This window comes from Rhagoletis pomonella, unplaced genomic scaffold, assembly GCF_013731165.1.
Source record: "Rhagoletis pomonella isolate Grant_MI unplaced genomic scaffold, Rhpom_1.0 Rhpom_scaffold_00012, whole genome shotgun sequence".
NCBI lineage: Eukaryota > Metazoa > Arthropoda > Insecta > Diptera > Tephritidae > Rhagoletis > Rhagoletis pomonella.
In genome coordinates this window covers 25,041,586-25,058,587 of record NW_023458566.1, presented here as the reverse complement: position 1 = coordinate 25,058,587, position 17,002 = coordinate 25,041,586, and the positions used below count along the sequence as shown (strand labels likewise).

Sequence of the window (17,002 nt, the reverse complement as noted above, 5' to 3'; positions counted from 1 at the left end):
GTGTAACGTCCCCATATAAGCTGCGGACAAAAATTGTAAACGTGGTCCAATTTCGATAAAATTTTCCACCTTCACTTAGGAACTGCCACGCCTCCCACTCTTAGGGACGGACATATTAAAAGTTATACGATTTTGATTAAACTTGGTCTGCACATGTGTCTTACCTGTAAAAACGTAAATGTGAAAAACATATATTGAAGATTGGTCCATAGACAAGCGCACCACCCACAAAAATCTGGCTCTAAAGGTTAAACATGGTCTGATTTTGGTGAAATATAGTGTTAACCTTCATAATACGGGAAAATACATTGAAATTAAGTTAGTGCACGTTTTCCATATCCTCATAGTTTTAGATATTATTATAATTAGGCTACTGCCAGTCTCAAAATAAACCAATGTTTGAAATTCAATGATAAGTACTCTTTATTTGAAGAAGTTTCATATCGTCCCGTTTCTGCCTTAACCACGTATCTACAATTTTTGGGAAAACTAATATTACCATTTATTACAGCTGTTTAAGTGTCACAATATTTGAAAATAGAACAAAGACTTAATGAAGGTGCTCACTATTGTTAGTGGATCCAGAAATATTAAGTAAAAAATGCGTTTATTGTATCCTAGGGAAAGAAATTAAGCATTTTTACCTACACTCTCTAAGATACCTCTATTGCAGATACGAGATTAAGGCAGAAACGGGACGATATGCAACCTTAGTCCCCGTATAAGTGTATTATTTTCAACGCTGGACCCCTTTCTAATTCCCAACATACCATAAATTTGTCGAAAACAAGCGAATTTTTATTTAAGATTAGAATATTTTTTCAATTATAGTTTCACACAGATGAAATTTATTTACAAGTATATGGACATTTCTTAATAAATCGATTAATATAAGTGTAATTCATTTAAATCAAGTGCTTAAAAAGTTAAACGAGTAATAAACATGAAATAGAAAACAAAAGAATAAGCTGGGTTCACATTACGCTGTGGAAGTTGTAAATTTTAACTAAGATTTTGAAAGTTGAGCTCACTTAATGGGACGTTCTAAATTCAATGGCATCCCCCGTATTGCCAGATTGACTCCGGTTTTCGTAATAACGGTTCTTGAAAATTTGATTAAATTTTAACTATTTTATAAATAACGCTCTCAGTTGTGAAATTATTTTACTAAAATTTTGCACATAACGGTGTTTTAATATTACCTTAATTATTTCTTAAAATTATCGAAATGGGTTCACTTTAACATATAGCTCCAATACAACTAACTTCATATCTGAATAATAAATTGTGAACCTATACAAAATTTTTACCCGTTTAATTGGATCAGTTCTAACGCAAAACAATGTCTCTGAACAATCAGTTGTATGGGAGCTAGATGTTATAGTGAACCGATTTCGATGATTTTAAGAGATAGTGAAATACAAAATTGTGTCGTGTGCAAAATTTTAGTAAAATATCTTCAAACCCGATGGAGTTTTTTATAAAATAGTTAAAATTTAAGCAAAGTTTCAAGTACATCTATCACGAAAAGTGGAGCCAATAGGGTAAAACTGGGGACGCCATTGAATTTAAAAGACTCCAGTTAAGTAAGAGCATTTATTGTAGACAAAAAGTTTATTTAATATCACGCTCGAAATATTCTGACTAAAAGAAGAAGCATCATTAAAAGTAGTAAATCAGGGTTTTTACACACTTCTAGAGAAACATTTTTTGAAACATTTTACAGGTATGTACATATATATAACGTTATCAGGACTAGTAGTTATAAAAAGATTTAGATCGTTTCGACGTATTTTCCAAATGTGCCTTCAATTGAGATGTTTTTGAAATAAAAATTACGCTCAAGATCGCATACTTTTTTATCTTTAAAAGTTAGCTTATTCTGAAAGCACACCTCTTGTTAAGGTATCAAATTATTCGTAATTGTTTGTAAAAAACAATACATACTTAAAAAGTCCTTAAGATAAAATGCTTCAAAAACTATATGCGATAAACCGAAAATTTTGAAAATCGTGAAATGTGGAGTTACAGACTTTGAGTTGCTTGCCATTTCGTTATTTTTTAATGCACACTTTTTTTACCTACCAAATATGAATTGTACACATATGTAAGTGCTAAATGTCAATTAAATTTCAAATCAGAATATAGTGTGCTTCAAAAGTTATGACCTCTTAAAAAAAAAATAACATAAAAAATTCACTTGTTTTCATGATTTTCCTTTTAATTTAAACACCTGTAATTCAAATGTTATGCAACAAATTGATCCAATTTTTTTTGAGGCTTCAAGTATACCTCAATGAATTATATCCAAAAGCAACCAGCTTGATATAGTTTACAACAGTGAAAATAAAGCTAAATAACACAAAGATTACCTGTTTTTTTTTTTAGATTTGCCCATATATATGTACTGAGAAAACTTTGAATTTTAATACAATTAAGATTAGCCTACTTTTCCGCTCACCATCCATAGACAAATCGCTACTCCCACATCTTATATAACAAATTAATAACGGCGAGATAATCTATACATATAATAAAATTGTAACTGGTCGATGTCTGTACATTATAGATATTAAAGAAAAATTAATGTGGGGGGTCTTTATTAGAGCACCAGAAGCCAAATCAACCATTTTTAGAATTTTTGTCTGTCTGTCTGTCTGTATGTTTGTTCGCGCATCACTCGAAAACGAATACATGGATTTGAATGCAGTTTCCACCGATGTATTGCTAGAGGTCTAACTTAAAATATAGGAAGAAAAAAATTGGAGAGTTGCCACCTGTTTGAAAATTGGAGTTTAAGTAAATTGATAAGAAAAAATGAATATTGCAATATTGGCGTCAAAAGAAAGAGGCTGAAGAAGGCTTACAGCCAAAAATATTTTTTAGAGTTGCACCCTGTTTGAAAATTTACATTTAATTTAATTTATAAGATAAATTGAATATTGCAATATGGGTATCAAACTGAAGGGGTTTAGGAAATTTTATTGCCGAAAATATTTTTAGGGAGGGCTGCCACCTGTTTGAAAAATTTTATTTTATTAAATTGATAAAATAAATGAAATCTATATCTACATCTATACATATAATAAAATTGTAACAGATCGATGTCTGTACCTTACAGATATTAAAGAAAAATTAATATGGTGGGTTTTTATTAAAGCTACCGAAGCCAAATAAACATTTTTGAGAATTTTCGAATCTCCGTCTGTCTGTATATTTGTACGCGCATCAGTCGAAAACATGGAATTGAATGCAGTTTTCTCCGATGTATCGCTAGAGATCTAGCTTCCAATATAGAAGAAAAAATGAGAGAGTTGCCACCTGTGTTTAAAATTTTAGTTTAGGTCAATTGATACGGTAAAGTGAATACTGCAATATGGCTGTTAAAATAAAGAAATTTACAGAGCCTTACAGCTAAAAATATTTTTGTGAAAGGTTTCCACCTATTTGGAAACTTTAATTTAATTTAATTGATAGCATAAATTAAATATTGCATTATTGGCATCAAACTAAAGAGGCTAGGAAATTTTAATGCTGATAATATTTTTAGGGGATTTGCCAACTGATTGAAAAATTGTATTCATTAAAATTTGTAAAATAAATGAGATATTGCAATACGAACATTAAACTAAAGAGGATTAGGAAGCTTACTTTTGAAAATATTCTTGAAGCGGGTTGCCACTTATTTGAAAATTTTAATTCAGTTAAATTTATAATATAAACTAAGTGTTGCCATATGGGTATCAAACGAGAGTATTTGAGAATAATAAAATTGCCACAGTCCGATATCTGTACATAATAGATGTTAAAGAAAAATTAATAGGGGATTTATTAGATCAGCCAAATCTAAAATTTTGGTATGTTTATCTGTATGTTTGTAAGCGCATCACGCAAAAGCTAATGTATGGAATTAAATGCAGTTTTCACCGATGTACATATTGCTAGAGCTCTAATTGGAAATGTAGAATACATTTTTTTTTTTGTTTTAGTTTATCGTGGATCATTATTCCTAGGTATTTGAAGGTATCAACTTTTTCCAGTGCGTCGTTGTTTATATTTAGAGTTAGCAACGGACCGTTCTCAAAATTTCGCCTTGATATAACCACAAACTTAATTTTTTTTTCTGTGTGGAAGGTTTTTCGCTAAAAAAAATTAAAACTTTTCGTTGTAGCGGCCAAAAATTAAGAAATCTGAGACGTCACGTTTTACAATTTCATACAGTTCTCTTTACAATGTATTTCACTAAACTACTAAACGGCTGCACCGACTTGGTTCATATTTGGCAACACCTTGAAAATAGATATTCTGACCAAAAATTTACTCGGTATGTAGCTCGGGATATTCCTAAAATTACAGACTATTAAAATTATACAGACTATAACGTAAAAAAACAATTATATCTCTAATACCAATTACGCTGGGGAACTGAAGCTTAGCACTAATGCATATATTGCAAATGCATTAGGAAAGGGGGCGTGGCTCCTTCCTTCTATACAAACTGAACTTCTCATATAGCTTATCTCTGGAACTGCTTACGCTAACGTCCTGAAATTCTACACAGCTCCATATGTTATTAATACCGTAGTTATGGCGAAAAGTGGTAATTATTGGAAAGGCTGTATCGATATACATTCATTCATTCGATTGGTAACCATTTTCTCCTAGATTTCTAAATCCCATTGAGCTATTGTAACTTTGTCTTTAATTTTCAGTAAGGTAAAATTTATGTGAAAATTTTGAAGAATTTTTTTTTAATTTTTAATAAAGAATGGAGCTTTGTTTTTACGAGTTTCGCTATAAACTGTCCTATCAACATACCTATTTGCGTAAAATGATAGCTGTTTTCGTTGTTCGGAATAAACTCAAAAAATACTGAATAGAGTTCCGTCAGATTGTTGGAGGTTATCTTACATACATATATGGTCCAATTACATGCTACTAGAAAACTCGCTAGGTGGTGCTGGAGTAGAGTTATTTATAAAAATCGTTTTTATTAACCGATTTCATTCAAATTTTAAATGCGAGCTATATACCTGTAAGATGGAAAATTCTTCTGATAAAAATTTACCTGATTAGTGCCGCTGGAGTTAAGGTTGAAATTCATAACACGTATTTATTTTATGGTAAGCAATGGTTTTGCAGAAAATGAGCCCAATGGATGGCGCTGCAGCCGAAAATTATAGAAATCCCGTGTGGTTGGTCTGCTTTGGCCCTATGTTTAAGTTATACGTATTTAGTTTTCAGATGTCTAAATGAAGGATGGGGTTATGTTTTTCTGGCGCCCTCAAGCACGATCATGCGGTCTTGCATCTACCCTGAAATCAGTTCATAAATTTTACCACGAATTGTAAAAGTGGTAAATTAACAAGGAAAGATCACCGTAGGTATATCAACTGCTTCATTTGAAAGATACTTAAGAGATCACACTACTCATTTAGCAATGTACCGGAAAACTTTTCATCCTATGGGACAGCGAGGATTCTTGGCCTTCCTATAAAGAAAATGCACTTCTGTGCTCTTGAGTTTCCGTATAAGAACTTTTATTGGCATACGTAAGGTCATACAAAAAGATTACGCATGCTTGGCAGAGATGTCACAGGTGGAAATAAGACCATAGGTAAAGCTCATGACACCGAAAGGGATTGGTATTCCATATGCTACCACAGCGTTACTATAGCAGCTTTATATTTGCTTTTGCAATTCATTTTCAAAAACTGGCCGAATTTCATTTAATTTCTTATCTTTGGACGATTGCGTTCAAAAATCTTTAGCTAATTTAATTGATTTAATGCCTAGTATTTGCAAAATTTCATTAAATTTAGCAATATTTTTTTCTTTTCCAAAACAAGTCCCAAAGATTCCATAAAATCAACGATCGACTAATCTTCGGCGCCTTCGACTTCCACCTCCTCAAAAAGTTCATCATAGGTTTCACTTAAATCTTGCTTATCTACTAAAGAATTACTTCTTCTATTTATTCTTAAAGCTGCAGGCGATAATCGCTTGCAAAAGTTGACTTGCTGTCTACTTTAAGGCAAGCGATATTTGAATCACCACTTGAGCAATGTTGAATCGCCCAGAAAATCGCCTTATGCAGCTTTAAAGGCCGGTCCACATAGGACTTTCGCGTTGGCTTTGGCGTTGGCGTTGGTTTGACAGAACGCACGTTAAAAGAATGATTGCTACAATGAACGCTTGGCAGCGAATGCTTGGGTGACTAAATTAACATACTAACGACAGATAAATTAATATTTAATATCAATAATTGCATTAAAAACGATATTTCTTGCCTGCACTTGATTAAAAAGGGAAAATATTTCACACAATTTTATTTATTTGCAACAGCTGACGAGCAACGCACGCGAAAAGATGAGAGTTGGCCATCTTTTTGCTTTGTGTTGGCGTGAGCGTTGCCGAATTTTGGCTATGTGGACGGCTGCACTTGAATTCATGTATTCATAGTCAGCTGTTGAAGCGACGCCAACGCCAACGCAACGCCAAAGTTTTATGTGGACGGGCCTTAAGCGACAAACTGAATGAATGAAAACTGAATTTTTTTAACAAATTCCTTTTGAAATAGGACGAGGCTTATTTGTGGCTTCCTTTTTCACAGGTTACTACAATGATGAAAATCAAAACTTTATCAAATGTAAGAATAAACTAGAAAGTTAAATAAAAAAACAAGAAAAATGCATTAAAAGAAAACGAACCAATTTATCAACTGATTCTGATTATATTATGATATAGAAAATTTGTATTTGCTTTGAAAGCAACCTTGATGGAAATTAAAAAAAAGTTGCTCAGATATCAATTAACTCAGCTTTTTTTTGTTTTGCTTAAACAGTAATTACTCAGGTTCTGATTAATCAGAATGTGTTTGGGAAAAATTTTTGTTTAGTCAGGCCATCTAAATATGCATTTTTACTAACATTCCACATAAAAGCATAAAAGTCTTAAACCAAGCTTCGGGCAACACAAATTGTATGGCGGGATGATAAGGAGTTAGTCGAGAAGTGTGGCGGCAGTGGTGCTTGTGTTGTTTCTTTTGCTATAATTTTCAATTATCTGCAAGTTCATGGCTTCAGCATTTGTGCAACTCATGCGAACACCTCGCTTCGAGGGCAATAGAGTATTACAGCCGTTTTCACGTAATCGTGCTTGTATTCTCGTGCAAGAAAAACAGTTGTACCCACTTTTATGCGTCGTCAAAATGCGCAACGTATGTATGTATAAGGCAATGCTTCCCAACCAATGGTCCACGGACCACCAGTGGTCCTGTGCAATGAAATGGTGTCTGGCAATGAGAATCTTCTCTTTCACACAGAAGTTCGCTCAGAAGAGAGATTGAGTTGTTGCCAAGTGAGAGAGAAATAAAAGATGCCGAAGATAATAATTTCATTTCAGTTCATTTATTAATCAATGCATTGGTATAGTAAGATTAAGAAATCTTTTGTAGTACAACAGTAATCTATATATCGCACACGATTTTCAAAAATGACACAACTCAAAATTACTCGTTCGTCAGAAAATGGCAAAAATTATTTCGTAACGCATGCTAATTATTTGGGCAAGGCAGACTTTACCTCAGGTTTTTTAAACAAATAAAAAAAATGTTCTAACTTTTGCTTAAAGGTAAATAAAAGCTCTGTGTACATTTTTATTGCATTATACCAATTTTTGAGTTGTGTCACTTTCTAAGATCGTGTGTAATATACTAGGATGCTTTTTTTCGACGAATATATTTCATTTTATCCCCACCACGAAATTTTATGGGAAATACCTGAAAGAATTTCCCTGAAAAATTTAGCCCTTAATATTTATTAATTATTAATATTTAAATTATTAAGTGCATTAGCAGCCACGGAAATAGTACCCGCAGACTTTATTTTCATTTTTGAGGGCCCTTTTTCCATTTTAAATGCTTTCAGATACCATTACTATTGTATTCAAATATTTAACTAAAGCTGATTGGATGGTTAAGTTTAATAAAAGGTTTTGTTTTCTCCTAAAAAAAATTGTTTGTGTACATATCCACGTGGTATTTAAATCAAATATGCAACGAAAATAAACAGAGAAATTAACACTAGAAAAAGTTAAATTTATACTTTTAACAATTTGGCGGCAAAGTGAACGTAAAATAACTGCATTACCCTGCAGGGAAAGCTACTAGTTGTGAACTAGAATTCTACCAGTTTGCGTTTCAGCTCAACTAGTTCATGTTCTATCCTTTTTCAATGTTAGCGACTGGTATTTTTAACATTGCCATGTCCTACGAGATGTCAATTGTCAGGCTATGCATCAGCATCTACTAGTATAAATACTAGTAGCATCATACCAGTTGATGAGGTAGTCTGACAATTCATGCCCCGTGAAAAGCATTAGTGTGCCTTTTTGCTCGCGACGCTCCAGCAGTCACAATGGCCGACAGAGCAAAGCACTCGCGTGGTAAGCCTGAGGTCCCAGGTTCAAATCCTGGCGCAGGGAAAATTTTTTTATTTTCTATTTTTTATTTTATTTTTATTTTTAATAAATTTATTTTTTTGTTTAGGCTGTTTATTGTAATTTATAAATTTAATAAAAAAAAATATTTTTGTTTTATTTCTTTGTTTTTATAGCACAAGCATTTCTTCCTAAATGTTTTTTTGCAATGCAATTAGATTTTCAAATTTATTATTTATTTATATAAATTGAATAAATTATTTTTACTTACATTTATTTAACTTTAAAAATCTTAACCACCTGCAAGCGGCCTCGAACCTGCGATTTCAGAACCTGAACCAGTAGTCTCCACGTGACGCCACAGCCGACATTTGTAAGAAAAGCAATTAATTGCGTTTTATTTTTGGCTTTGGCAATTCAAAGGCAGATGTCGCTGATTGCCTAAGTTCTTGGAAATTGTAGAACTGGTAGGCACATACTAGTTAATGAACTAGTATTTTTTCTAACTGGTTTGGCTTTTCACTGCAGGGTAACTACTACTCAAAATTGCACTCTTGCTTTGCTTGCATAGCATTCTGACAAAAAATACAAACTGACCAGCATCGCCGAATTGTCGAAATTCGACATATTTTTTTATAAGTCCCTCAGCCTACTAAAAGATATAGCTCTCTTGCTTATGTTGTTAGGCGACGAGATATATATACATACGTCCTTGTAAATATAATTAAAGTTCTAACTTTCAAAAATAAAACCTTATTCCATATCTACTTGCACAAGTAATTTATTTGGTAATTAATTTTTGAATTCGACAAAAAATTTTAGGAGCATACATTTACATACTTACTTAGAGACACATTACTTTTCGAATAGGTGGCAACGCTAATAGAAATATTTTCAAACTAGAACTTTTAAAACTCTTTCGTTTTACTCTCATATTGTTTTTTTAAACTTGTGTCTAATTTGAATAAATTCGACTTTTCAAACAGGGAGGATGCCTCTCTTTAAAAGTATTTTCAAACTAAAATCTTTTTAAACCTCTTTCGTTTGACATTGTGATACATATTTTCATTGACTATTTTAAACACGTGGCAACACTGCTAAATATAGTTCAGAAATAAATATTTTTCAAACCCATTTCGATTGATACCCATCTTTAAATAATAATTCATTTAACGTATTAAATAATCTGGATTTAACTTTTCAACAGGTGACAACTCTCTTCAAAACACCGCAAAAATTCTAAATCTTCAAACTAAAGATTTCTTCAAGAGAATTCTTATTAAATAAACCTGCCCCTCGAAGATTTAAAGTTCTTGTCCCCAAAAAACAAAAAAAAACAAACACTGCTGGCCAGTTATGTTGACACCAACCCAGTAGTAAAACACTGCCTTGCTTACGGATATTTTCTCTTGGCGCTTGTTACATTTGCATGCACAAATCGACTTATACAAGTTCTTCTGTTCAATGAACTCAAAATGTGACGCATTGAAAATGTAAGCCACGATTGGAATTAACTATTAATATTATGTGAAAATTCATAACTGCCATCGGCAATAAAAAATAAAACGATACGAAAAAATGGTTTGCATTTTTATTAACTATTATGTTGTTGGTAAGTAGTGTTAATACTTATGTATGTATGTATATACTGTCGGTGAGAGCCATGGAGAGTGCACTGAGGAGCATGTTTTTCCGCTACAACTAGTTGTTCAGGTCAGCCACATTCTCTTGGCGCTTTCTAACATTTTTGGATTTGCAATTCAATGCTCTGACATGGAAATAAAGTTTATGTATTTTTTTGACATTTACATATTCATTTTTAGGAACAGTTAAATAATTTTAAAAAAATTCATACTGCTTGTTACTTAAATTTCGTAGATTAGCAGTTAGTGGCAATGTTCGTAAGAAATATCAGTAAGAACGTATTTATGTATTTCCCAGATGTTGGCAACAACAACGATATGAGACAACCGACAGCTTGGAGTTACTTAGCATTGAGTTCACAGCACTGAATTCAGTTGGCGGAAAGAGCTTAAAGTGGTACGACGCTTGAAAACTGGGCGCATTTGAAAACTGTGGAAATTTAGAAATTTTTCAACTTTATACGAGTACTTTTGAAGAAATTCCCTGAATAAAATGTGAAGGGAAGTGTGACCAATGGAATACAGAGTGAAAGAAGATAAAAAAATAGCTGAAGAAAGTTAAAGCTACGGAAGAAACAGTAAGGAAAAGAAGAAATATTGAATAGGAAACTGATTTTGTTCAAACTGCAGGAGACAAAAAACTGAATTGTCGCTGCAAATCTTCCAGCATTGTTTGTGTATTTTAATAAATGATAAGTGATTAATTTGCATAGTGAGGAGAAATAGCTTTAGAAAAAGGTGGTATGTATATTATGTATACATACATACATACATAGCTATACATATGTACATACTAAAATGACCAAAATAAATTGATTGTATGTGTGTACACACATAATATATATATGAAACAAAAAAGCTGAAATAAGGTGAATGAGATTCAACTTTCTTAGTTTTCTCCATTAATAAAATTTAATTTATGCATACTTCTTGCGTAGAACTCTTTTATCGATTTATTTAATCCATATTGTAAAAGCGGACCGACCCGCTCTCGCTTGTTGTGCTTGCTTGCTTGCTTGCAAATGTTTTGCGTGGATGTGCTAGCAAAGGAACGTTGTTGTAAATATGTATGCATACATACAAGCAATTGAAATTTGTGTCAACTTTTCCTATCGCGTCTCGGATTTCTGATTTCGTATTGTTGTTTTTACAATGTAGTGCTCATTGACAACATTATAACTTGTTTGATAGTAGCAGCGGTTAAGGGTTCTTTCTTATTATAATCGCTTTTATGAGGATTTTTAGGTGTTTCACTTCTCTTTTTTTTTGTATTTAGGTTTCCGTTTTATATTGGTTTATAGCTTATCGTCGTTCATCTCTATCGAAAAATGGCCATAACTCGCGTACATCTTTACGTAAATATGTATATGCAAATGAGCAATTAGCCCATCATGTTAAGTTTAGGTTTCCTGTTTTTGGACGTGCATGCCACATTTAAATTCGGCGTGATAAACACATACATATGTACTTACATACATACATACATATGTATGTAATAAAGTAGACGCTTCTCACCTATTGTAAATCGAAAGACTTAGGAAGCGAACCTGGTCACATTAGAAATAGCGAAGACATTCCTATCGAAGTATTTTCTGCATTCCAATACTAAAATTCATAGTACACAAGAAATGAGTTTATTTAGTGAAAGAACATAAACGGCAATAACGCAAATTTGTGTCATTTCCCAATTGAATGTGATATATTGCAAAAACTTGCTTTATTTCATTTCTCGTTGAGCAATAAGACCAACTTTTCAACTTAACAATTGAGTAATAAAGCAAAATAGTGCATGGTAGCCGTTCTACCAATTTGTACCAAAGTCGGTATGGTTATTGTTCTTGCCACATAAAAGCAAAACATCGAAAATTATTGAAATAGGACTAAAATTACCCCAACTTTTCATATAACGGTAAATTTCAGAAATTCTTGAAACTTCGATATTTCGAAATTTCGAAATTTAAGGACGCTAATTTACTCAAAAGTTATACTACAAACAATCCCTTGAATAGAAGTAACATTACTTGGAATTTTGGAAAATGGGCGTGATACCGCCCACATATGACTATATATAAGTTAATCTCATTATATCTAACTGAAGGTACTATCAAAAATGTTTAAAATAGGGGTAAAACCACTATCCACGGGAGTTTTCGGAAAGGCGAAAAACATATACACTTAGGTATTTTTGTATGCGGTACATGCGCTCCTCAGAAAGCCGCATAAAAAAAAGCCGCGTAAAAAAAGTTCTTTACTTTCATACAAAAACCGAGGATGCATTCCAGCATTTTCAAAAACCGCATAAATTCAGTTACTCAACACTTATTATTCCATGTAAAACTGAACATTAATCAAATAAATAAAATTTGATCTGTATTTTAACCAAAAACAAAAAAAAAAATGCCACAATAAATACTATATGAATTATGTAAGAATACAAAGACAAAATACTTATTTTATTAATATTTTATTATTTAAAAGCATTGTCTCTTACAAACAAAAAACATGTAATACAGAGAAAAGAGGGTTTGAAAAACCGCATAAATTCAAATCCGCAGAGAGACCTAAGTGTTTTTAATACTTGCGCCGGGTATTTAATGTTCTGCTTGGCCCGAACTTAGATTTTCTTATTTGTTATAAACAAAAATTGTATCAAATGAAACTGCAGTCATTTTCTCTCTTATGTGCATAATGCTTGTCACAAATACATATGTATGTTGTTTCGTGCTTATATGTACTTATGTATGTATGTATATGTAGGAAATTTTTTAGCAGCGCCACATCTTTATTGGAAAATTCCGAGAATCCAAAAAGCGCTACTGCTACAAGCTGACGGATAACGGTACATCGTTTATAGGTTTAAAAATATTTGCACAGGTGTACCGAATTCTTGCCGTTTTGAAACGCGCAAGACTTTTCTTTTAATATTCTCAACCAACTTCACTAACTTCAAACATTTCTTTTACCTTTTTAAGAAACAAAAATTTTGCTGCTAGTGAATGTGGTAGCAATATTTTAGTTAAATGTCATAAATTTGTTAAAAGTGAAATGGTCGGCAACAGCAACGAATGCCAATAAATGAAATTACCTACCATCTTTGTATCATAGTTAGTGATAAAACGATACGAGTACCGAGTAGAGAATATCGATACTTTTCATGAGTACTGAGTAGTATCGAGGACTCGATACTTTTTGACAAGTACTAAGTAAATATCGCGAATACCGAAAAGTATCGACGTTTTAAAAACTTGTTTAAGTAAATTTTTTTTTTCAATCACATTGAATAATGTTTAAAAATTACCCCATAATGTTTATTTACTTCAATACTGTCACTCTGGTGAGCTACTGGTAATCGCAATGAAATTTCTATACAACATAGAAGAAGAGGTAGCAGTCACATGGACATTTGGCTCGGTTAAAACTTCTTAAATAATTGGGAAACGAATCTCTTGTCATACCTTCGATAACACTGGCAAGAAAAAAGTAGTATTTTAACCAGACCCACACATCGACATGCATTGAGGTCCATTTGACTCGTACACCTCCTAAATTTGGAGTTAATTGCGGAAATTGTGAAAAAAGGCAAAAACGAGTCAAATGGGCCTCAGATTCGGATTCAGTTGGTCGAAATACGTGTCGGCAAGTGGGTATGGTTAAAAGCACACACCAATTTTTTCTTGCGCCAGTGTAAGGAATGGGTTAGGAGGGTGGTCTTCGGTTCGATAACTTGGAAATTCTCCAGAATAACGGAGCCTTCGTTTTCCAATGTATCCTACCTTGGTTTTAAATTCGAAATCCAGCCCGCTTTCGGAGAAAATTTTTGTGAAAGGGAGCTTTAAATTTTTTTTAGACAATGGCTTTAGTTGCCTTTAAAAGCGTCAAATAAGCCTTGTTGCAAGTTCTTTTCAAAAACTTCGTTATAAATGCTTGTTAGATCAGACTTCAGCTATTAAAAGCAATGTCTATTCAATTTACAAAAACAAAGAGGTCATATGTAGGTATATGTACACGAAGTAATCTGATTTTTGTTAACTTTTCGCGTTTGCCCTAACAATACTTGGAAGTACGAGTATTATCGATGGTTTTTTTTGCAAATATGAGTACTGGCATCGATTCTTTTTTAGAGTACTATTATAAATGAGTACTAGTATCGATAATTTCCCTGTAGTCAAATGTACTAGTTGTAAACTACTTCACAACTAGTATGAACCACATGCCCAACTAATCAGCCAACTATCTTTTTTCCATGCAACCAACTGGTATTTTTAACATGGGGATGTCCTACGAGATGGCAATTGTCAGATTTCGGTCAGAAATATACCAGTATCATACTAGTTGAAAATAGCCAGAAAAATACTAGTCCAATTATCGACCAAAACCACTACTTTCAAAAAAGTGAATTCATGAATATACTATAAAAATCTTTTGATTAAGTACACTTTAATATATCACACATTGTTATTTAGCAGCCTCAGATGTTCCAATAATTGGTGTAAATTTTTTTGACCATTAATTAAAAGCAAAACTAAATACATAAATATTTCCAACTTTCGATCATAAATTTAAATACATTTCTTATAAAAAGTAAAAGGTTTCAGGAACAATAAATACTAAATATTTATCTTTTTTAATAATATTGAATCTGCAAAGGAAAAAATTTTAGTTAAAAATAAAATTAATACATCAGTTAATACTTCAGTAATAAAATAAATTAAAATAAATTAAAATATTTTATATAGTATTAAAATAAATTAAATTCATTAACTTTGCACATTTCAGTCTTTTTAAAAATTTATAAGAGTAACTATTAATCGGTATTTAATCCACTAAACGGTTATCAAAAAAACATGCTTTAATTAATAGTCATTATGAATATTAATCATTATTTAACAGGCCTGGTATAATCAAATAAGTACTCAATTTAATGGTTTACAATATACCCAAATAAAAAAGTTATAATATTTTGTGTACTTTATCGTATTAAACTGTCGAAGTCAAATAAAACAGGGCATGAATAAATAGTTTTGTACTTGGTACAAGTTTGGTCATTTTCGAACTAGTTCGGTTTCTGTCAGGGAATTCTAGTTGTAAACTAGTATTTTTCCTGACTAGTTTGGGATTTCACTGCAGGGTTACTAAAAAGTTCTATCACTAATCATAGTTTCGTTTATATTCTTTATGGGAGTCTCATAGCGCACGTCTGGGATAAATCTCATAGCCTTATTTTGCATAACCTGTAGCTTATCTACTTGCGCTTCGTTAGCAATAAATAAAATTGTTGGGTAAATAATATATAAAATACGGCTCTTTAATAGATCTATAGATCATACTTTTGTATTTCTTGCTAATATGCCTGCCCGATCTTAGCAATTTATCCAACTATATAGTCAATGTGGTCATTCAACTCCAATTGATCGTCAATTTGAATGCCTAAGTACTTAAATAATTATGCTCACTTCCTCAATGTTAATTCCCATCATTTTTAGATCAAGTTTTCGGGTTTCTTTATTTAATGTTCTAGAAATAGTCAATTAGAAAATTAGTTTTGTTAACCAATTTATAAGTTTTCTGGTGTTTTTAAGAGCTATGTTTAATTTTTTCATAATCAACAGAAGATGCGAAAATTATGACGCAAAAAGTGAAGAAATAAAGGTTTCGCATTTATGTATGCACACAAAATGCCTTCCAAATTATTTCCTCTGCCGAGACAATGCCAATAATAGTAATAAAAAAAAAACACTAATTCGGAAAAATGCATTTTCTCTAACCAGCAGTGATGCTCATCGTCATATTGAAAGTTTTAGCGTCCAAGTTGTTACGGTCGAAGTATTTGCGAGGCAAACGAACTGCCGTTTGTCGTGAAAAGGCATTTTTCATTAAATGCAGCGATTGCAGCTTTTCCAGTAGCGGAGGCAATTGAGAAGCAGGTGGTTATAACTGCCGCCTCCATTTGTGATGCAAGCACTTAGAGCTTTTCTTCAAACTTCAATACATTGTTGAAGAAACAACACTTGTGAATATTTTCACTTTTAAAGGTCAAACGACATTACGATTTCGCTAGCGCATGTGGCCGGTATCCGCTTTTACTGTTTACTTGTTTACACTCAAGTGGCAAGTAAAACTTGTTTCTCGCTAAAACTTAGTTGCCTGCGGATGGATGACCGCCTCAGCTGGGATAGAAAATTGTTGACAATCTGCATGGCTGCCATATAATCGCGTGAAAAATAGGATATTCTTTGTTTGTTTATCGCTCGTTTGCTGGAAGAATGTCATAATTCCAAAAATCAAATAAGGAGTAAGTAAATATGGTCGAATTCAGAAGTGACATGGGCCATTTTGGAGTTTAACGTTAAACCCTACTCATAAACATGGATATAAGTTTCGTTAAACTCAATTTAAACACCACTTTTTAGGTGCATATGAGCATCCAACCCTACATATATTTTGATTAAACTTGGTCGTACTGAAAATCAAAACTAATGGTTCAAACCAGAAGATTGCCATCTCCCTTAAATTAAGTAACAAAAATAAATATTTGGCGGTAAAAGATTTTTCTAAGCATTTGGACAAGTTTTATTTATGAGAAGCTTTTTGATAGCAGAAATCTATGAAATGCGATGGACGGCGCAGGGCAAGGTAAGCGTGGAGTCTTGCGACGTCTACTACAGTTGTTCCGTAAAAGAGCGCAAATTCGGTCTTGGATTTGTGGGGGGAGGGAGATTCCGTCGTCGAGTACTGGCCTCCACTCTAGTTGACGAACGTCTAGCCATAATTTGCATCATATGTGCCGATGTCCCGATGGAAGAGAAGGACGAGGCATCCAATGATATCTTCTAGCAGCGCTTGGAGATAACATACGAGCGCTGCCCCGCTATCGGAAAATTCCGCCTCCATGACCAAACGTCCGATAACGGGCTGCTGCT

At 32.8% G+C, this 17,002-nt stretch overlaps 1 protein-coding gene across 2 annotated transcripts in view; it reads right to left on the bottom strand.

The window, feature by feature from the left end:
• Positions 1–17,002, bottom strand: part of LOC118748196 (neurotrophin 1) — a 62,429-nt gene that overhangs the window by 19,115 nt on the left and 26,312 nt on the right. The gene's annotated exons all lie outside the window — the stretch shown is intronic.